This window comes from Mercurialis annua, linkage group LG7 (assembly GCF_937616625.2).
Source record: "Mercurialis annua linkage group LG7, ddMerAnnu1.2, whole genome shotgun sequence".
Classification (NCBI taxonomy): domain Eukaryota; kingdom Viridiplantae; phylum Streptophyta; class Magnoliopsida; order Malpighiales; family Euphorbiaceae; genus Mercurialis; species Mercurialis annua.
Genome location: NC_065576.1, coordinates 30,468,834 through 30,484,450, shown reverse-complemented (window position 1 = coordinate 30,484,450; position 15,617 = coordinate 30,468,834). Strand labels below are relative to the sequence as shown.

At 44.4% G+C, this 15,617-nt stretch overlaps 46 non-coding genes across 46 annotated transcripts; all 46 read left to right on the top strand.

Moving 5' to 3' along the window:
• The first annotated feature begins 192 nt into the window (after positions 1–192).
• LOC126658159 (5S ribosomal RNA) lies at positions 193–311 on the top strand. The gene has a single exon (XR_007633757.1). It is a non-coding gene; the product is annotated as a 5S ribosomal RNA (ribosomal RNA).
• A 221-nt stretch (positions 312–532) lies between these two features.
• On the top strand, positions 533–651 carry LOC126659057 (5S ribosomal RNA). Its single transcript, XR_007634614.1, has one exon. It is a non-coding gene; the product is annotated as a 5S ribosomal RNA (ribosomal RNA).
• A 214-nt stretch (positions 652–865) lies between these two features.
• On the top strand, positions 866–984 carry LOC126658384 (5S ribosomal RNA). Its single transcript, XR_007633973.1, has one exon. It is a non-coding gene; the product is annotated as a 5S ribosomal RNA (ribosomal RNA).
• A 222-nt stretch (positions 985–1,206) lies between these two features.
• On the top strand, positions 1,207–1,325 carry LOC126658158 (5S ribosomal RNA). Its single transcript, XR_007633756.1, has one exon. It is a non-coding gene; the product is annotated as a 5S ribosomal RNA (ribosomal RNA).
• Positions 1,326–1,539: 214 nt separating this feature from the next.
• LOC126658862 (5S ribosomal RNA) lies at positions 1,540–1,657 on the top strand. Its single transcript, XR_007634435.1, has one exon. It is a non-coding gene; the product is annotated as a 5S ribosomal RNA (ribosomal RNA).
• Positions 1,658–1,871: 214 nt separating this feature from the next.
• LOC126658383 (5S ribosomal RNA) lies at positions 1,872–1,990 on the top strand. The gene has a single exon (XR_007633972.1). It is a non-coding gene; the product is annotated as a 5S ribosomal RNA (ribosomal RNA).
• Positions 1,991–2,204: 214 nt separating this feature from the next.
• On the top strand, positions 2,205–2,323 carry LOC126659375 (5S ribosomal RNA). The gene has a single exon (XR_007634919.1). It is a non-coding gene; the product is annotated as a 5S ribosomal RNA (ribosomal RNA).
• A 221-nt stretch (positions 2,324–2,544) lies between these two features.
• On the top strand, positions 2,545–2,663 carry LOC126658764 (5S ribosomal RNA). The gene has a single exon (XR_007634339.1). It is a non-coding gene; the product is annotated as a 5S ribosomal RNA (ribosomal RNA).
• A 222-nt stretch (positions 2,664–2,885) lies between these two features.
• Positions 2,886–3,004, top strand: LOC126658357 (5S ribosomal RNA). Its single transcript, XR_007633946.1, has one exon. It is a non-coding gene; the product is annotated as a 5S ribosomal RNA (ribosomal RNA).
• A 221-nt stretch (positions 3,005–3,225) lies between these two features.
• On the top strand, positions 3,226–3,344 carry LOC126659056 (5S ribosomal RNA). Its single transcript, XR_007634613.1, has one exon. It is a non-coding gene; the product is annotated as a 5S ribosomal RNA (ribosomal RNA).
• A 214-nt stretch (positions 3,345–3,558) lies between these two features.
• LOC126658381 (5S ribosomal RNA) lies at positions 3,559–3,677 on the top strand. The gene has a single exon (XR_007633970.1). It is a non-coding gene; the product is annotated as a 5S ribosomal RNA (ribosomal RNA).
• Positions 3,678–3,891: 214 nt separating this feature from the next.
• LOC126659374 (5S ribosomal RNA) lies at positions 3,892–4,010 on the top strand. Its single transcript, XR_007634918.1, has one exon. It is a non-coding gene; the product is annotated as a 5S ribosomal RNA (ribosomal RNA).
• A 221-nt stretch (positions 4,011–4,231) lies between these two features.
• LOC126658763 (5S ribosomal RNA) lies at positions 4,232–4,350 on the top strand. The gene has a single exon (XR_007634338.1). It is a non-coding gene; the product is annotated as a 5S ribosomal RNA (ribosomal RNA).
• Positions 4,351–4,572: 222 nt separating this feature from the next.
• Positions 4,573–4,691, top strand: LOC126658157 (5S ribosomal RNA). Its single transcript, XR_007633755.1, has one exon. It is a non-coding gene; the product is annotated as a 5S ribosomal RNA (ribosomal RNA).
• A 221-nt stretch (positions 4,692–4,912) lies between these two features.
• LOC126659054 (5S ribosomal RNA) lies at positions 4,913–5,031 on the top strand. The gene has a single exon (XR_007634612.1). It is a non-coding gene; the product is annotated as a 5S ribosomal RNA (ribosomal RNA).
• A 214-nt stretch (positions 5,032–5,245) lies between these two features.
• LOC126658380 (5S ribosomal RNA) lies at positions 5,246–5,364 on the top strand. The gene has a single exon (XR_007633969.1). It is a non-coding gene; the product is annotated as a 5S ribosomal RNA (ribosomal RNA).
• A 221-nt stretch (positions 5,365–5,585) lies between these two features.
• On the top strand, positions 5,586–5,704 carry LOC126658761 (5S ribosomal RNA). The gene has a single exon (XR_007634336.1). It is a non-coding gene; the product is annotated as a 5S ribosomal RNA (ribosomal RNA).
• A 222-nt stretch (positions 5,705–5,926) lies between these two features.
• Positions 5,927–6,045, top strand: LOC126658156 (5S ribosomal RNA). Its single transcript, XR_007633754.1, has one exon. It is a non-coding gene; the product is annotated as a 5S ribosomal RNA (ribosomal RNA).
• A 221-nt stretch (positions 6,046–6,266) lies between these two features.
• Positions 6,267–6,385, top strand: LOC126659053 (5S ribosomal RNA). Its single transcript, XR_007634611.1, has one exon. It is a non-coding gene; the product is annotated as a 5S ribosomal RNA (ribosomal RNA).
• Positions 6,386–6,599: 214 nt separating this feature from the next.
• Positions 6,600–6,718, top strand: LOC126658379 (5S ribosomal RNA). The gene has a single exon (XR_007633968.1). It is a non-coding gene; the product is annotated as a 5S ribosomal RNA (ribosomal RNA).
• Positions 6,719–6,939: 221 nt separating this feature from the next.
• On the top strand, positions 6,940–7,058 carry LOC126659373 (5S ribosomal RNA). The gene has a single exon (XR_007634917.1). It is a non-coding gene; the product is annotated as a 5S ribosomal RNA (ribosomal RNA).
• Positions 7,059–7,279: 221 nt separating this feature from the next.
• LOC126658861 (5S ribosomal RNA) lies at positions 7,280–7,397 on the top strand. Its single transcript, XR_007634434.1, has one exon. It is a non-coding gene; the product is annotated as a 5S ribosomal RNA (ribosomal RNA).
• Positions 7,398–7,618: 221 nt separating this feature from the next.
• On the top strand, positions 7,619–7,737 carry LOC126659052 (5S ribosomal RNA). Its single transcript, XR_007634610.1, has one exon. It is a non-coding gene; the product is annotated as a 5S ribosomal RNA (ribosomal RNA).
• Positions 7,738–7,951: 214 nt separating this feature from the next.
• Positions 7,952–8,070, top strand: LOC126658484 (5S ribosomal RNA). The gene has a single exon (XR_007634069.1). It is a non-coding gene; the product is annotated as a 5S ribosomal RNA (ribosomal RNA).
• Positions 8,071–8,284: 214 nt separating this feature from the next.
• On the top strand, positions 8,285–8,403 carry LOC126657877 (5S ribosomal RNA). Its single transcript, XR_007633489.1, has one exon. It is a non-coding gene; the product is annotated as a 5S ribosomal RNA (ribosomal RNA).
• Positions 8,404–8,624: 221 nt separating this feature from the next.
• Positions 8,625–8,742, top strand: LOC126658860 (5S ribosomal RNA). The gene has a single exon (XR_007634432.1). It is a non-coding gene; the product is annotated as a 5S ribosomal RNA (ribosomal RNA).
• Positions 8,743–8,963: 221 nt separating this feature from the next.
• On the top strand, positions 8,964–9,082 carry LOC126659051 (5S ribosomal RNA). The gene has a single exon (XR_007634609.1). It is a non-coding gene; the product is annotated as a 5S ribosomal RNA (ribosomal RNA).
• Positions 9,083–9,296: 214 nt separating this feature from the next.
• On the top strand, positions 9,297–9,415 carry LOC126658483 (5S ribosomal RNA). The gene has a single exon (XR_007634068.1). It is a non-coding gene; the product is annotated as a 5S ribosomal RNA (ribosomal RNA).
• A 214-nt stretch (positions 9,416–9,629) lies between these two features.
• Positions 9,630–9,748, top strand: LOC126657876 (5S ribosomal RNA). The gene has a single exon (XR_007633488.1). It is a non-coding gene; the product is annotated as a 5S ribosomal RNA (ribosomal RNA).
• Positions 9,749–9,969: 221 nt separating this feature from the next.
• Positions 9,970–10,088, top strand: LOC126657874 (5S ribosomal RNA). Its single transcript, XR_007633486.1, has one exon. It is a non-coding gene; the product is annotated as a 5S ribosomal RNA (ribosomal RNA).
• Positions 10,089–10,316: 228 nt separating this feature from the next.
• On the top strand, positions 10,317–10,435 carry LOC126658155 (5S ribosomal RNA). The gene has a single exon (XR_007633753.1). It is a non-coding gene; the product is annotated as a 5S ribosomal RNA (ribosomal RNA).
• A 214-nt stretch (positions 10,436–10,649) lies between these two features.
• Positions 10,650–10,768, top strand: LOC126657873 (5S ribosomal RNA). Its single transcript, XR_007633485.1, has one exon. It is a non-coding gene; the product is annotated as a 5S ribosomal RNA (ribosomal RNA).
• A 214-nt stretch (positions 10,769–10,982) lies between these two features.
• LOC126658154 (5S ribosomal RNA) lies at positions 10,983–11,101 on the top strand. Its single transcript, XR_007633752.1, has one exon. It is a non-coding gene; the product is annotated as a 5S ribosomal RNA (ribosomal RNA).
• Positions 11,102–11,322: 221 nt separating this feature from the next.
• Positions 11,323–11,441, top strand: LOC126659050 (5S ribosomal RNA). The gene has a single exon (XR_007634608.1). It is a non-coding gene; the product is annotated as a 5S ribosomal RNA (ribosomal RNA).
• A 221-nt stretch (positions 11,442–11,662) lies between these two features.
• LOC126659049 (5S ribosomal RNA) lies at positions 11,663–11,781 on the top strand. Its single transcript, XR_007634607.1, has one exon. It is a non-coding gene; the product is annotated as a 5S ribosomal RNA (ribosomal RNA).
• Positions 11,782–11,995: 214 nt separating this feature from the next.
• LOC126657872 (5S ribosomal RNA) lies at positions 11,996–12,114 on the top strand. Its single transcript, XR_007633484.1, has one exon. It is a non-coding gene; the product is annotated as a 5S ribosomal RNA (ribosomal RNA).
• Positions 12,115–12,335: 221 nt separating this feature from the next.
• On the top strand, positions 12,336–12,454 carry LOC126657954 (5S ribosomal RNA). The gene has a single exon (XR_007633560.1). It is a non-coding gene; the product is annotated as a 5S ribosomal RNA (ribosomal RNA).
• Positions 12,455–12,668: 214 nt separating this feature from the next.
• LOC126657871 (5S ribosomal RNA) lies at positions 12,669–12,787 on the top strand. The gene has a single exon (XR_007633483.1). It is a non-coding gene; the product is annotated as a 5S ribosomal RNA (ribosomal RNA).
• A 214-nt stretch (positions 12,788–13,001) lies between these two features.
• On the top strand, positions 13,002–13,120 carry LOC126659048 (5S ribosomal RNA). The gene has a single exon (XR_007634606.1). It is a non-coding gene; the product is annotated as a 5S ribosomal RNA (ribosomal RNA).
• A 221-nt stretch (positions 13,121–13,341) lies between these two features.
• LOC126659046 (5S ribosomal RNA) lies at positions 13,342–13,460 on the top strand. The gene has a single exon (XR_007634604.1). It is a non-coding gene; the product is annotated as a 5S ribosomal RNA (ribosomal RNA).
• Positions 13,461–13,674: 214 nt separating this feature from the next.
• LOC126657870 (5S ribosomal RNA) lies at positions 13,675–13,793 on the top strand. Its single transcript, XR_007633482.1, has one exon. It is a non-coding gene; the product is annotated as a 5S ribosomal RNA (ribosomal RNA).
• Positions 13,794–14,021: 228 nt separating this feature from the next.
• Positions 14,022–14,140, top strand: LOC126658153 (5S ribosomal RNA). The gene has a single exon (XR_007633751.1). It is a non-coding gene; the product is annotated as a 5S ribosomal RNA (ribosomal RNA).
• Positions 14,141–14,361: 221 nt separating this feature from the next.
• LOC126657868 (5S ribosomal RNA) lies at positions 14,362–14,480 on the top strand. Its single transcript, XR_007633480.1, has one exon. It is a non-coding gene; the product is annotated as a 5S ribosomal RNA (ribosomal RNA).
• A 214-nt stretch (positions 14,481–14,694) lies between these two features.
• Positions 14,695–14,813, top strand: LOC126658152 (5S ribosomal RNA). Its single transcript, XR_007633750.1, has one exon. It is a non-coding gene; the product is annotated as a 5S ribosomal RNA (ribosomal RNA).
• A 221-nt stretch (positions 14,814–15,034) lies between these two features.
• On the top strand, positions 15,035–15,153 carry LOC126657867 (5S ribosomal RNA). The gene has a single exon (XR_007633479.1). It is a non-coding gene; the product is annotated as a 5S ribosomal RNA (ribosomal RNA).
• Positions 15,154–15,381: 228 nt separating this feature from the next.
• On the top strand, positions 15,382–15,500 carry LOC126658150 (5S ribosomal RNA). Its single transcript, XR_007633748.1, has one exon. It is a non-coding gene; the product is annotated as a 5S ribosomal RNA (ribosomal RNA).
• Positions 15,501–15,617: the final 117 nt, after the last annotated feature.

Here is a 15,617-nt window from a genome sequence, read left to right as displayed (position 1 = left end):
TATTATTACTATCGCCGAGAGACAAACAGAACGAGTAACGAGTAACGAGTAACGATGAATTGCAATTCAGGGACCAAACGGGAAATATGGAAAAAGTTCAGGGACCAAAACGTACTTTTAAAGATAGTTTTTTATTTTGGTTGAATAAGTTGCAAGGCAGCGGATATATGCGATGATCGTGCAAGGTATGACGGGTGCGATCATACCAGCACTAATGCACCGGATCCCATCAGAACTCCGAAGATAAACGTGCTTGGGCGAGAGCAGTACTAGGATGGGTGACCTCCTGGGAAGTCCTCGTGTTGCACCCCTTTTTCGCTTTTTTTGAACTGCGTTTTTTCTATTATTACTATCGCCGAGAGACAAACAGAACGAGTAACGAGTAACGAGTAACGATGAATTGCAATTCAGGGACCAAACGGGAAATATGGAAAAAGTTCAGGGAACAAAACGTACTTTTAAAGATAGTTTTTATTTTGGTTGAATGAGTTGCAAGGCAGCGGATATATGCGATGATCGTGCAAGGTATGACGGGTGCGATCATACCAGCACTAATGCACCGGATCCCATCAGAACTCCGAAGTTAAACGTGCTTGGGCGAGAGCAGTACTAGGATGGGTGACCTCCTGGGAAGTCCTCGTGTTGCACCCCTTTTTCGCTTTTTTTGAACTGCGTTTTTTCTATTATTACTATCGCCGAGAGACAAACAGAACGAGTAACGAGTAACGATGAATTGCAATTCAGGGACCAAACGGGAAATATGGAAAAAGTTCAGGGACCAAAACGTACTTTTAAAGATAGTTTTTATTTTGGTTGAATGAGTTGCAAGGCAGCGGATATATGCGATGATCGTGCAAGGTATGACGGGTGCGATCATACCAGCACTAATGCACCGGATCCCATCAGAACTCCGAATTTAAACGTGCTTGGGCGAGAGCAGTACTAGGATGGGTGACCTCCTGGGAAGTCCTCGTGTTGCACCCCTTTTTCGCTTTTTTTGAACTGCGTTTTTTCTATTATTACTATCCCCGAGAGACAAACAGAACGAGTAACGAGTAACGAGTAACGATGAATTGCAATTCAGGGACCAAACGGGAAATATGGAAAAAGTTCAGGGACCAAAACGTACTTTTAAAGATAGTTTTTTATTTTGGTTGAATAAGTTGCAAGGCAGCGGATATATGCGATGATCGTGCAAGGTATGACGGGTGCGATCATACCAGCACTAATGCACCGGATCCCATCAGAACTCCGAAGATAAACGTGCTTGGGCGAGAGCAGTACTAGGATGGGTGACCTCCTGGGAAGTCCTCGTGTTGCACCCCTTTTTCGCTTTTTTTGAACTGCGTTTTTTCTATTATTACTATCGCCGAGAGACAAACAGAACGAGTAACGAGTAACGATGAATTGCAATTCAGGGACCAAACGGGAAATATGGAAAAAGTTCAGGGACCAAAACGTACTTTTAAAGATAGTTTTTATTTTGGTTGAATGAGTTGCAAGGCAGCGGATATATGCGATGATCGTGCAAGGTATGACGGGTGCGATCATACCAACACTAATGCACCGGATCCCATCAAAACTCCGAAGTTAAACGTGCTTGGCGAGAGCAGTACTAGGATGGGTGACCTCCTGGGAAGTCCTCGTGTTGCACCCCTTTTTCGCTTTTTTTGAACTGCGTTTTTTCTATTATTACTATCGCCGAGAGACAAACAGAACGAGTAACGAGTAACGATGAATTGCAATTCAGGGACCAAACGGGAAATATGGAAAAAGTTCAGGGACCAAAACGTACTTTTAAAGATAGTTTTTATTTTGGTTGAATGAGTTGCAAGGCAGCGGATATATGCGATGATCGTGCAAGGTATGACGGGTGCGATCATACCAGCACTAATGCACCGGATCCCATCAGAACTCCGAATTTAAACGTGCTTGGGCGAGAGCAGTACTAGGATGGGTGACCTCCTGGGAAGTCCTCGTGTTGCACCCCTTTTTCGCTTTTTTTGAACTGCGTTTTTTCTATTATTACTATCCCCGAGAGACAAACAGAACGAGTAACGAGTAACGATGAATTGCAATTCAGGGACCAAACGGGAAATATGGAAAAAGTTCAGGGACCAAAACGTACTTTTAAAGATAGTTTTTATTTTGGTTGAATGAGTTGCAAGGCAGCGGATATATGCGATGATCGTGCAAGGTATGACGGGTGCGATCATACCAGCATTAATGCACCGGATCCCATCAGAACTCCGAAGTTAAACGTGCTTGGGCGAGAGCAGTACTAGGATGGGTGACCTCCTGGGAAGTCCTCGTGTTGCACCCCTTTTTCGCTTTTTTTGAACTGCGTTTTTTCTATTATTACTATCGCCGAGAGACAAACAGAACGAGTAACGAGTAACGAGTAACGATGAATTGCAATTCAGGGACCAAACGGGAAATATGGAAAAAGTTCAGGGACCAAAACGTACTTTTAAAGATAGTTTTTATTTTGGTTGAATGAGTTGCAAGGCAGCGGATATATGCGATGATCGTGCAAGGTATGACCGGTGCGATCATACCGGCACTAATGCAACGGATCCCATCAGAACTCCGAAGATAAACGTGCTTGGGCGAGAGCAGTACTAGGATGGGTGACCTCCTGGGAAGTCCTCGTGTTGCACCCCTTTTTCGCTTTTTTTGAACTGCGTTTTTTCTATTATTACTATCGCCGAGAGACAAACAGAACGAGTAACGAGTAACGAGTAACGATGAATTTCAATTCAGGGACCAAACGGGAAATATGGAAAAAGTTCAGGGACCAAAACGTACTTTTAAAGATAGTTTTTTATTTTGGTTGAATAAGTTGCAAGGCAGCGGATATATGCGATGATCGTGCAAGGTATGACGGGTGCGATCATACCAGCATTAATGCACCGGATCCCATCAGAACTCCGAAGATAAACGTGCTTGGGCGAGAGCAGTACTAGGATGGGTGACCTCCTGGGAAGTCCTCGTGTTGCACCCCTTTTTCGCTTTTTTTGAACTGCGTTTTTTCTATTATTACTATCGCCGAGAGACAAACAGAACGAGTAACGAGTAACGAGTAACGATGAATTGCAATTCAGGGACCAAACGGGAAATATGGAAAAAGTTCAGGGAACAAAACGTACTTTTAAAGATAGTTTTTATTTTGGTTGAATGAGTTGCAAGGCTGCGGATATATGCGATGATCGTGCAAGGTATGACGGGTGCGATCATACCAGCACTAATGCACCGGATCCCATCAGAACTCCGAAGTTAAACGTGCTTGGGCGAGAGCAGTACTAGGATGGGTGACCTCCTGGGAAGTCCTCGTGTTGCACCCCTTTTTCGCTTTTTTTGAACTGCGTTTTTTCTATTATTACTATCGCCGAGAGACAAACAGAACGAGTAACGAGTAACGATGAATTGCAATTCAGGGACCAAACGGGAAATATGGAAAAAGTTCAGGGACCAAAACGTACTTTTAAAGATAGTTTTTATTTTGGTTGAATGAGTTGCAAGGCAGCGGATATATGCGATGATCGTGCAAGGTATGACGGGTGCGATCATACCAGCACTAATGCACCGGATCCCATCAGAACTCCGAATTTAAACGTGCTTGGGCGAGAGCAGTACTAGGATGGGTGACCTCCTGGGAAGTCCTCGTGTTGCACCCCTTTTTCGCTTTTTTTGAACTGCGTTTTTTCTATTATTACTATCCCCGAGAGACAAACAGAACGAGTAACGAGTAACGATGAATTGCAATTCAGGGACCAAACGGGAAATATGGAAAAAGTTCAGGGACCAAAACGTACTTTTAAAGATAGTTTTTATTTTGGTTGAATGAGTTGCAAGGCAGCGGATATATGCGATGATCGTGCAAGGTATGACGGGTGCGATCATACCAGCATTAATGCACCGGATCCCATCAGAACTCCGAAGTTAAACGTGCTTGGGCGAGAGCAGTACTAGGATGGGTGACCTCCTGGGAAGTCCTCGTGTTGCACCCCTTTTTCGCTTTTTTTGAACTGCGTTTTTTCTATTATTACTATCGCCGAGAGACAAACAGAACGAGTAACGAGTAACGAGTAACGATGAATTGCAATTCAGGGACCAAACGGGAAATATGGAAAAAGTTCAGGGACCAAAACGTACTTTTAAAGATAGTTTTTATTTTGGTTGAATGAGTTGCAAGGCAGCGGATATATGCGATGATCGTGCAAGGTATGACCGGTGCGATCATACCGGCACTAATGCAACGGATCCCATCAGAACTCCGAAGATAAACGTGCTTGGGCGAGAGCAGTACTAGGATGGGTGACCTCCTGGGAAGTCCTCGTGTTGCACCCCTTTTTCGCTTTTTTTGAACTGCGTTTTTTCTATTATTACTATCGCCGAGAGACAAACAGAACGAGTAACGAGTAACGAGTAACGATGAATTGCAATTCAGGGACCAAACGGGAAATATGGAAAAAGTTCAGGGACCAAAACGTACTTTTAAAGATAGTTTTTAATTTTGGTTGAATAAGTTGCAAGGCAGCGGATATATGCGATGATCGTGCAAGGTATGACGGGTGCGATCATACCAGCACTAATGCACCGGATCCCATCAGAACTCCGAAGATAAACGTGCTTGGGCGAGAGCAGTACTAGGATGGGTGACCTCCTGGGAAGTCCTCGTGTTGCACCCCTTTTTCGCTTTTTTTGAACTGCGTTTTTTCTATTATTACTATCGCCGAGAGACAAACAGAACGAGTAACGAGTAACGAGTAACGATGAATTGCAATTCAGGGACCAAACGGGAAATATGGAAAAAGTTCAGGGAACAAAACGTACTTTTAAAGATAGTTTTTATTTTGGTTGAATGAGTTGCAAGGCAGCGGATATATGCGATGATCGTGCAAGGTATGACGGGTGCGATCATACCAGCACTAATGCACCGGATCCCATCAGAACTCCGAAGTTAAACGTGCTTGGGCGAGAGCAGTACTAGGATGGGTGACCTCCTGGGAAGTCCTCGTGTTGCACCCCTTTTTCGCTTTTTTTGAACTGCGTTTTTTCTATTATTACTATCGCCGAGAGACAAACAGAACGAGTAACGAGTAACGATGAATTGCAATTCAGGGACCAAACGGGAAATATGGAAAAAGTTCAGGGACCAAAACGTACTTTTAAAGATAGTTTTTATTTTGGTTGAATGAGTTGCAAGGCAGCGGATATATGCGATGATCGTGCAAGGTATGACGGGTGCGATCATACCAGCACTAATGCACCGGATCCCATCAGAACTCCGAATTTAAACGTGCTTGGGCGAGAGCAGTACTAGGATGGGTGACCTCCTGGGAAGTCCTCGTGTTGCACCCCTTTTTCGCTTTTTTTGAACTGCGTTTTTTCTATTATTACTATCCCCGAGAGACAAACAGAACGAGTAACGAGTAACGAGTAACGATGAATTGCAATTCAGGGACCAAACGGGAAATATGGAAAAAGTTCAGGGACCAAAACGTACTTTTAAAGATAGTTTTTATTTTGGTTGAATGAGTTGCAAGGCAGCGGATATATGCGATGATCGTGCAAGGTATGACCGGTGCGATCATACCGGCACTAATGCAACGGATCCCATCAGAACTCCGAAGATAAACGTGCTTGGGCGAGAGCAGTACTAGGATGGGTGACCTCCTGGGAAGTCCTCGTGTTGCACCCCTTTTTCGCTTTTTTTGAACTGCGTTTTTTCTATTATTACTATCGCCGAGAGACAAACAGAACGAGTAACGAGTAACGAGTAACGATGAATTGCAATTCAGGGACCAAACGGGAAATATGGAAAAAGTTCAGGGACCAAAACGTACTTTTAAAGATAGTTTTTTATTTTGGTTGAATAAGTTGCAAGGCAGCGGATATATGCGATGATCGTGCAAGGTATGACGGGTGCGATCATACCAGCACTAATGCACCGGATCCCATCAGAACTCCGAAGATAAACGTGCTTGGGCGAGAGCAGTACTAGGATGGGTGACCTCCTGGGAAGTCCTCGTGTTGCACCCCTTTTTCGCTTTTTTTGAACTGCGTTTTTTCTATTATTACTATCGCCGAGAGACAAACAGAACGAGTAACGAGTAACGAGTAACGATGAATTGCAATTCAGGGACCAAACGGGAAATATGGAAAAAGTTCAGGGAACAAAACGTACTTTTAAAGATAGTTTTTTTTTTGGTTGAATGAGTTGCAAGGCAGCGGATATATGCGATGATCGTGCAAGGTATGACGGGTGCGATCATACCAGCACTAATGCACCGGATCCCATCAGAACTCCGAAGTTAAACGTGCTTGGGCGAGAGCAGTACTAGGATGGGTGACCTCCTGGGAAGTCCTCGTGTTGCACCCCTTTTTCGCTTTTTTTGAACTGCGTTTTTTCTATTATTACTATCGCCGAGAGACAAACAGAACGAGTAACGAGTAACGATGAATTGCAATTCAGGGACCAAACGGGAAATATGGAAAAAGTTCAGGGACCAAAACGTACTTTTAAAGATAGTTTTTATTTTGGTTGAATGAGTTGCAAGGCAGCGGATATATGCGATGATCGTGCAAGGTATGACGGGTGCGATCATACCAGCACTAATGCACCGGATCCCATCAGAACTCCGAATTTAAACGTGCTTGGGCGAGAGCAGTACTAGGATGGGTGACCTCCTGGGAAGTCCTCGTGTTGCACCCCTTTTTCGCTTTTTTTGAACTGCGTTTTTTCTATTATTACTATCCCCGAGAGACAAACAGAACGAGTAACGAGTAACGAGTAACGATGAATTGCAATTCAGGGACCAAACGGGAAATATGGAAAAAGTTCAGGGACCAAAACGTACTTTTAAAGATAGTTTTTATTTTGGTTGAATGAGTTGCAAGGCAGCGGATATATGCGATGATCGTGCAAGGTATGACGGGTGCGATCATACCAGCATTAATGCACCGGATCCCATCAGAACTCCGAAGTTAAACGTGCTTGGGCGAGAGCAGTACTAGGATGGGTGACCTCCTGGGAAGTCCTCGTGTTGCACCCCTTTTTCGCTTTTTTTGAACTGCGTTTTTTCTATTATTACTATCGCCGAGAGACAAACAGAACGAGTAACGAGTAACGAGTAACGATGAATTGCAATTCAGGGACCAAACGGGAAATATGGAAAAAGTTCAGGGACCAAAACGTACTTTTAAAGATAGTTTTTATTTTGGTTGAATGAGTTGCAAGGCAGCGGATATATGCGATGATCGTGCAAGGTATGACGGGTGCGATCATACCAACACTAATGCACCGGATCCCATCAAAACTCCGAAGTTAAACGTGCTTGGCGAGAGCAGTACTAGGATGGGTGACCTCCTGGGAAGTCCTCGTGTTGCACCCCTTTTTCGCTTTTTTTGAACTGCGTTTTTTCTATTATTACTATCGCCGAGAGACAAACAGAACGAGTAACGAGTAACGAGTAACGATGAATTGCAATTCAGGGACCAAACGGGAAATATGGAAAAAGTTCAGGGACCAAAACGTACTTTTAAAGATAGTTTTTATTTTGGTTGAATGAGTTGCAAGGCAGCGGATATATGCGATGATCGTGCAAGGTATGACGGGTGCGATCATACCAGCACTAATGCACCGGATCCCATCAGAACTCCGAAGTTAAACGTGCTTGGGCGAGAGCAGTACTAGGATGGGTGACCTCCTGGGAAGTCCTCGTGTTGCACCCCTTTTTCGCTTTTTTTGAACTGCGTTTTTTCTATTATTACTATCGCCGAGAGACAAACAGAACGAGTAACGAGTAACGATGAATTGCAATTCAGGGACCAAACGGGAAATATGGAAAAAGTTCAGGGACCAAAACGTACTTTTAAAGATAGCTTTTATTTTGGTTGAATGAGTTGCAAGGCAGCGGATATATGCGATGATCGTGCAAGGTATGACCGGTGCGATCATACCAGCACTAATGCACCGGATCCCATCAGAACTCCGAAGTCAAACGTGCTTGGGCGAGAGCAGTACTAGGATGGGTGACCTCCTGGGAAGTCCTCGTGTTGCACCCCTTTTGCGCTTTTTTTGAACTGCGTTTTTTCTATTATTACTATCGCCGAGAGACAAACAGAACGAGTAACGAGTAACGATGAATTGCAATTCAGGGACCAAACGGGAAATATGGAAAAAGTTCAGGGACCAAAACGTACTTTTAAAGATAGCTTTTATTTTGGTTGAATGAGTTGCAAGGCAGCGGATATATGCGATGATCGTGCAAGGTATGACGGGTGCGATCATACCAGCACTAATGCACCGGATCCCATCAGAACTCCGAAGTCAAACGTGCTTGGGCGAGAGCAGTACTAGGATGGGTGACCTCCTGGGAAGTCCTCGTGTTGCACCCCTTTTTCGCTTTTTTTGAACTGCGTTTTTTCTATTATTACTATCGCCGAGAGACAAACAGAACGAGTAACGAGTAACGAGTAACGATGAATTGCAATTCAGGGACCAAACGGGAAATATGGAAAAAGTTCAGGGACCAAAACGTACTTTTAAAGATAGTTTTTATTTTGGTTGAATGAGTTGCAAGGCAGCGGATATATGCGATGATCGTGCAAGGTATGACGGGTGCGATCATACCAACACTAATGCACCGGATCCCATCAAAACTCCGAAGTTAAACGTGCTTGGCGAGAGCAGTACTAGGATGGGTGACCTCCTGGGAAGTCCTCGTGTTGCACCCCTTTTTCGCTTTTTTTGAACTGCGTTTTTTCTATTATTACTATCGCCGAGAGACAAACAGAACGAGTAACGAGTAACGAGTAACGATGAATTGCAATTCAGGGACCAAACGGGAAATATGGAAAAAGTTCAGGGACCAAAACGTACTTTTAAAGATAGTTTTTATTTTGGTTGAATGAGTTGCAAGGCAGCGGATATATGCGATGATCGTGCAAGGTATGACGGGTGCGATCATACCAGCACTAATGCACCGGATCCCATCAGAACTCCGAAGTTAAACGTGCTTGGGCGAGAGCAGTACTAGGATGGGTGACCTCCTGGGAAGTCCTCGTGTTGCACCCCTTTTTCGCTTTTTTTGAACTGCGTTTTTTCTATTATTACTATCGCCGAGAGACAAACAGAACGAGTAACGAGTAACGATGAATTGCAATTCAGGGACCAAACGGGAAATATGGAAAAAGTTCAGGGACCAAAACGTACTTTTAAAGATAGCTTTTATTTTGGTTGAATGAGTTGCAAGGCAGCGGATATATGCGATGATCGTGCAAGGTATGACCGGTGCGATCATACCAGCACTAATGCACCGGATCCCATCAGAACTCCGAAGTCAAACGTGCTTGGGCGAGAGCAGTACTAGGATGGGTGACCTCCTGGGAAGTCCTCGTGTTGCACCCCTTTTGCGCTTTTTTTGAACTGCGTTTTTTCTATTATTACTATCGCCGAGAGACAAACAGAACGAGTAACGAGTAACGATGAATTGCAATTCAGGGACCAAACGGGAAATATGGAAAAAGTTCAGGGACCAAAACGTACTTTTAAAGATAGCTTTTATTTTGGTTGAATGAGTTGCAAGGCAGCGGATATATGCGATGATCGTGCAAGGTATGACGGGTGCGATCATACCAGCACTAATGCACCGGATCCCATCAGAACTCCGAAGTCAAACGTGCTTGGGCGAGAGCAGTACTAGGATGGGTGACCTCCTGGGAAGTCCTCGTGTTGCACCCCTTTTTCGCTTTTTTTGAACTGCGTTTTTTCTATTATTACTATCGCCGAGAGACAAACAGAACGAGTAACGAGTAACGAGTAACGATGAATTGCAATTCAGGGACCAAACGGGAAATATGGAAAAAGTTCAGGGACCAAAACGTACTTTTAAAGATAGCTTTTATTTTGGTTGAATGAGTTGCAAGGCAGCGGATATATGCGATGATCGTGCAAGGTATGACGGGTGCGATCATACCAGCACTAATGCACCGGATCCCATCAGAACTCCGAAGTCAAACGTGCTTGGGCGAGAGCAGTACTAGGATGGGTGACCTCCTGGGAAGTCCTCGTGTTGCACCCCTTTTGCGCTTTTTTTGAACTGCGTTTTTTCTATTATTACTATCGCCGAGAGACAAACAGAACGAGTAACGAGTAACGAGTAACGAGTAACGATGAATTGCAATTCAGGGACCAAACGGGAAATATGGAAAAAGTTCAGGGACCAAAACGTACTTTTATAGATAGCTTTTATTTTGGTTGAATGAGTTGCAAGGCAGCGGATATATGCGATGATCGTGCAAGGTATGACGGGTGCGATCATACCAGCACTAATGCACCGGATCCCATCAGAACTCCGAAGATAAACGTGCTTGGGCGAGAGCAGTACTAGGATGGGTGACCTCCTGGGAAGTCCTCGTGTTGCACCCCTTTTTCGCTTTTTTTGAACTGCGTTTTTTCTATTATTACTATCGCCGAGAGACAAACAGAACGAGTAACGAGTAACGATGAATTGCAATTCAGGGACCAAACGGGAAATATGGAAAAAGTTCAGGGACCAAAACGTACTTTTAAAGATAGCTTTTATTTTGGTTGAATGAGTTGCAAGGCAGCGGATATATGCGATGATCGTGCAAGGTATGACGGGTGCGATCATACCAGCACTAATGCACCGGATCCCATCAGAACTCCGAAGTCAAACGTGCTTGGGCGAGAGCAGTACTAGGATGGGTGACCTCCTGGGAAGTCCTCGTGTTGCACCCCTTTTGCGCTTTTTTTGAACTGCGTTTTTTCTATTATTACTATCGCCGAGAGACAAACAGAACGAGTAACGAGTAACGATGAATTGCAATTCAGGGACCAAACGGGAAATATGGAAAAAGTTCAGGGACCAAAACGTACTTTTAAAGATAGCTTTTATTTTGGTTGAATGAGTTGCAAGGCAGCGGATATATGCGATGATCGTGCAAGGTATGACGGGTGCGATCATACCAGCACTAATGCACCGGATCCCATCAGAACTCCGAAGATAAACGTGCTTGGGCGAGAGCAGTACTAGGATGGGTGACCTCCTGGGAAGTCCTCGTGTTGCACCCCTTTTTCGCTTTTTTTGAACTGCGTTTTTTCTATTATTACTATCGCCGAGAGACAAACAGAACGAGTAACGAGTAACGAGTAACGATGAATTGCAATTCAGGGACCAAACGGGAAATATGGAAAAAGTTCAGGGACCAAAACGTACTTTTAAAGATAGTTTTTATTTTGGTTGAATGAGTTGCAAGGCAGCGGATATATGCGATGATCGTGCAAGGTATGACGGGTGCGATCATACCAGCACTAATGCACCGGATCCCATCAGAACTCCGAAGTTAAACGTGCTTGGGCGAGAGCAGTACTAGGATGGGTGACCTCCTGGGAAGTCCTCGTGTTGCACCCCTTTTTCGCTTTTTTTGAACTGCGTTTTTTCTATTATTACTATCGCCGAGAGACAAACAGAACGAGTAACGAGTAACGAGTAACGATGAATTGCAATTCAGGGACCAAACGGGAAATATGGAAAAAGTTCAGGGACCAAAACGTACTTTTAAAGATAGTTTTTATTTTGGTTGAATGAGTTGCAAGGCAGCGGATATATGCGATGATCGTGCAAGGTATGACGGGTGCGATCATACCAGCACTAATGCACCGGATCCCATCAGAACTCCGAAGTTAAACGTGCTTGGGCGAGAGCAGTACTAGGATGGGTGACCTCCTGGGAAGTCCTCGTGTTGCACCCCTTTTTCGCTTTTTTTGAACTGCATTTTTTCTATTATTACTATCGCCGAGAGACAAACAGACCGAGTAACGAGTAACGATGAATTGCAATTCAGGGACCAAACGGGAAATATGGAAAAAGTTCAGGGACCAAAACGTACTTTTAAAGATAGTTTTTATTTTGGTTGAATGAGTTGCAAGGCAGCGGATATATGCGATGATCGTGCAAGGTATGACGGGTGCGATCATACCAGCACTAATGCACCGGATCCCATCAGAACTCCGAAGTCAAACGTGCTTGGGCGAGAGCAGTACTAGGATGGGTGACCTCCTGGGAAGTCCTCGTGTTGCACCCCTTTTGCGCTTTTTTTGAACTGCGTTTTTTCTATTATTACTATCGCCGAGAGACAAACAGAACGAGTAACGAGTAACGAGTAACGATGAATTGCAATTCAGGGACCAAACGGGAAATATGGAAAAAGTTCAGGGACCAAAACGTACTTTTAAAGATAGTTTTTATTTTGGTTGAATGAGTTGCAAGGCAGCGGATATATGCGATGATCGTGCAAGGTATGACGGGTGCGATCATACCAGCACTAAAGCATCGGATCCCATCAGAACTCCGAAGTTAAACGTGCTTGGGCGAGAGCAGTACTAGGATGGGTGACCTCCTGGGAAGTCCTCGTGTTGCACCCCTTTTTCGCTTTTTTTGAACTGCGTTTTTTCTATTATTACTATCGCCGAGAGACAAACAGAACGAGTAACGAGTAACGATGAATTGCAATTCAGGGACCAAACGGGAAATATGGAAAAAGTTCAGGGACCAAAACGTACTTTTAAAGATAGCTTTTATTTTGGTTGAATGAGTTGCAAGGCAGCGGATATATGCGATGATCGTGCAAGGTATGACGGGTGCGATCATACCAGCACTAATGCACCGGATCCCATCAGAACTCCGAAGTCAAACGTGCTTGGGCGAGAGCAGTACTAGGATGGGTGACCTCCTGGGAAGTCCTCGTGTTGCACCCCTTTTGCGCTTTTTTTGAACTGCGTTTTTTCTATTATTACTATCGCCGAGAGACAAACAGAACGAGTAACGAGTAACGATGAATTGCAATTCAGGGACCAAACGGGAAATATGGAAAAAGTTCAGGGACCAAAACGTACTTTTAAAGATAGCTTTTATTTTGGTTGAATGAGTTGCAAGGCAGCGGATATATGCGATGATCGTGCAAGGTATGACGGGTGCGATCATACCAGCACTAATGCACCGGATCCCATCAGAACTCCGAAGTTAAACGTGCTTGGGCGAGAGCAGTACTAGGATGGGTGACCTCCTGGGAAGTCCTCGTGTTGCACCCCTTTTTCGCTTTTTTTGAACTGCGTTTTTTCTATTATTACTATCGCCGAGAGACAAACAGAACGAGTAACGAGTAACGAGTAACGATGAATTGCAATTCAGGGACCAAACGGGAAATATGGAAAAAGTTCAGGGACCAAAACGTACTTTTAAAGATAGTTTTTATTTTGGTTGAATGAGTTGCAAGGCAGCGGATATATGCGATGATCGTGCAAGGTATGACGGGTGCGATCATACCAGCACTAATGCACCGGATCCCATCAGAACTCCGAAGTTAAACGTGCTTGGGCGAGAGCAGTACTAGGATGGGTGACCTCCTGGGAAGTCCTCGTGTTGCACCCCTTTTTCGCTTTTTTTGAACTGCGTTTTTTCTATTATTACTATCGCCGAGAGACAAACAGACCGAGTAACGAGTAACGATGAATTGCAATTCAGGGACCAAACGGGAAATATGGAAAAAGTTCAGGGACCAAAACGTACTTTTAAAGATAGTTTTTATTTTGGTTGAATGAGTTGCAAGGCAGCGGATATATGCGATGATCGTGCAAGGTATGACGGGTGCGATCATACCAGCACTAATGCACCGGATCCCATCAGAACTCCGAAGTCAAACGTGCTTGGGCGAGAGCAGTACTAGGATGGGTGACCTCCTGGGAAGTCCTCGTGTTGCACCCCTTTTGCGCTTTTTTTGAACTGCGTTTTTTCTATTATTACTATCGCCGAGAGACAAACAGAACGAGTAACGAGTAACGAGTAACGAGTAACGATGAATTGCAATTCAGGGACCAAACGGGAAATATGGAAAAAGTTCAGGGACCAAAACGTACTTTTATAGATAGCTTTTATTTTGGTTGAATGAGTTGCAAGGCAGCGGATATATGCGATGATCGTGCAAGGTATGACGGGTGCGATCATACCAGCACTAATGCACCGGATCCCATCAGAACTCCGAAGATAAACGTGCTTGGGCGAGAGCAGTACTAGGATGGGTGACCTCCTGGGAAGTCCTCGTGTTGCACCCCTTTTTCGCTTTTTTTGAACTGCGTTTTTTCTATTATTACTATCGCCGAGAGACAAACAGAACGAGTAACGAGTAACGAGTAACGATGAATTGCAATTCAGGGACCAAACGGGAAATATGGAAAAAGTTCAGGGACCAAAACGTACTTTTAAAGATAGCTTTTATTTTGGTTGAATGAGTTGCAAGGCAGCGGATATATGCGATGATCGTGCAAGGTATGACGGGTGCGATCATACCAGCACTAATGCACCGGATCCCATCAGAACTCCGAAGTCAAACGTGCTTGGGCGAGAGCAGTACTAGGATGGGTGACCTCCTGGGAAGTCCTCGTGTTGCACCCCTTTTGCGCTTTTTTTGAACTGCGTTTTTTCTATTATTACTATCGCCGAGAGACAAACAGAACGAGTAACGAGTAACGATGAATTGCAATTCAGGGACCAAACGGGAAATATGGAAAAAGTTTAGGGACCAAAACGTACTTTTAAAGATAGCTTTTATTTTGGTTGAATGAGTTGCAAGGCAGCGGATATATGCGATGATCGTGCAAGGTATGACGGGTGCGATCATACCAGCACTAATGCACCGGATCCCATCAGAACTCCGAAGATAAACGTGCTTGGGCGAGAGCAGTACTAGGATGGGTGACCTCCTGGGAAGTCCTCGTGTTGCACCCCTTTTTCGCTTTTTTTGAACTGCGTTTTTTCTATTATTACTATCGCCGAGAGACAAACAGAACGAGTAACGAGTAACGAGTAACGATGAATTGCAATTCAGGGACCAAACGGGAAATATGGAAAAAGTTCAGGGACCAAAACGTACTTTTAAAGATAGTTTTTATTTTGGTTGAATGAGTTGCAAGGCAGCGGATATATGCGATGATCGTGCAAGGTATGACGGGTGCGATCATACCAGCACTAATGCACCGGATCCCATCAGAACTCCGAAGTCAAACGTGCTTGGGCGAGAGCAGTACTAGGATGGGTGACCTCCTGGGAAGTCCTCGTGTTGCACCCCTTTTGCGCTTTTTTTGAACTGCGTTTTTTCTATTATTACTATCGCCGAGAGACAAACAGAACGAGTAACGAGTAACGAGTAACGAGTAACGATGAATTGCAATTCAGGGACCAAACGGGAAATATGGAAAAAGTTCAGGGACCAAAACGTACTTTTATAGATAGCTTTTATTTTGGTTGAATGAGTTGCAAGGCAGCGGATATATGCGATGATCGTGCAAGGTATGACGGGTGCGATCATACCAGCACTAATGCACCGGATCCCATCAGAACTCCGAAGATAAACGTGCTTGGGCGAGAGCAGTACTAGGATGGGTGACCTCCTGGGAAGTCCTCGTGTTGCACCCCTTTTTCGCTTTTTTTGAACTGCGTTTTTTCTATTATTACTATCGCCGAGAGACAAACAGAACGAGTAACGAGTAACGAGTAACGATGAATTGCAATTCAGGGACCAAACGGGAAATA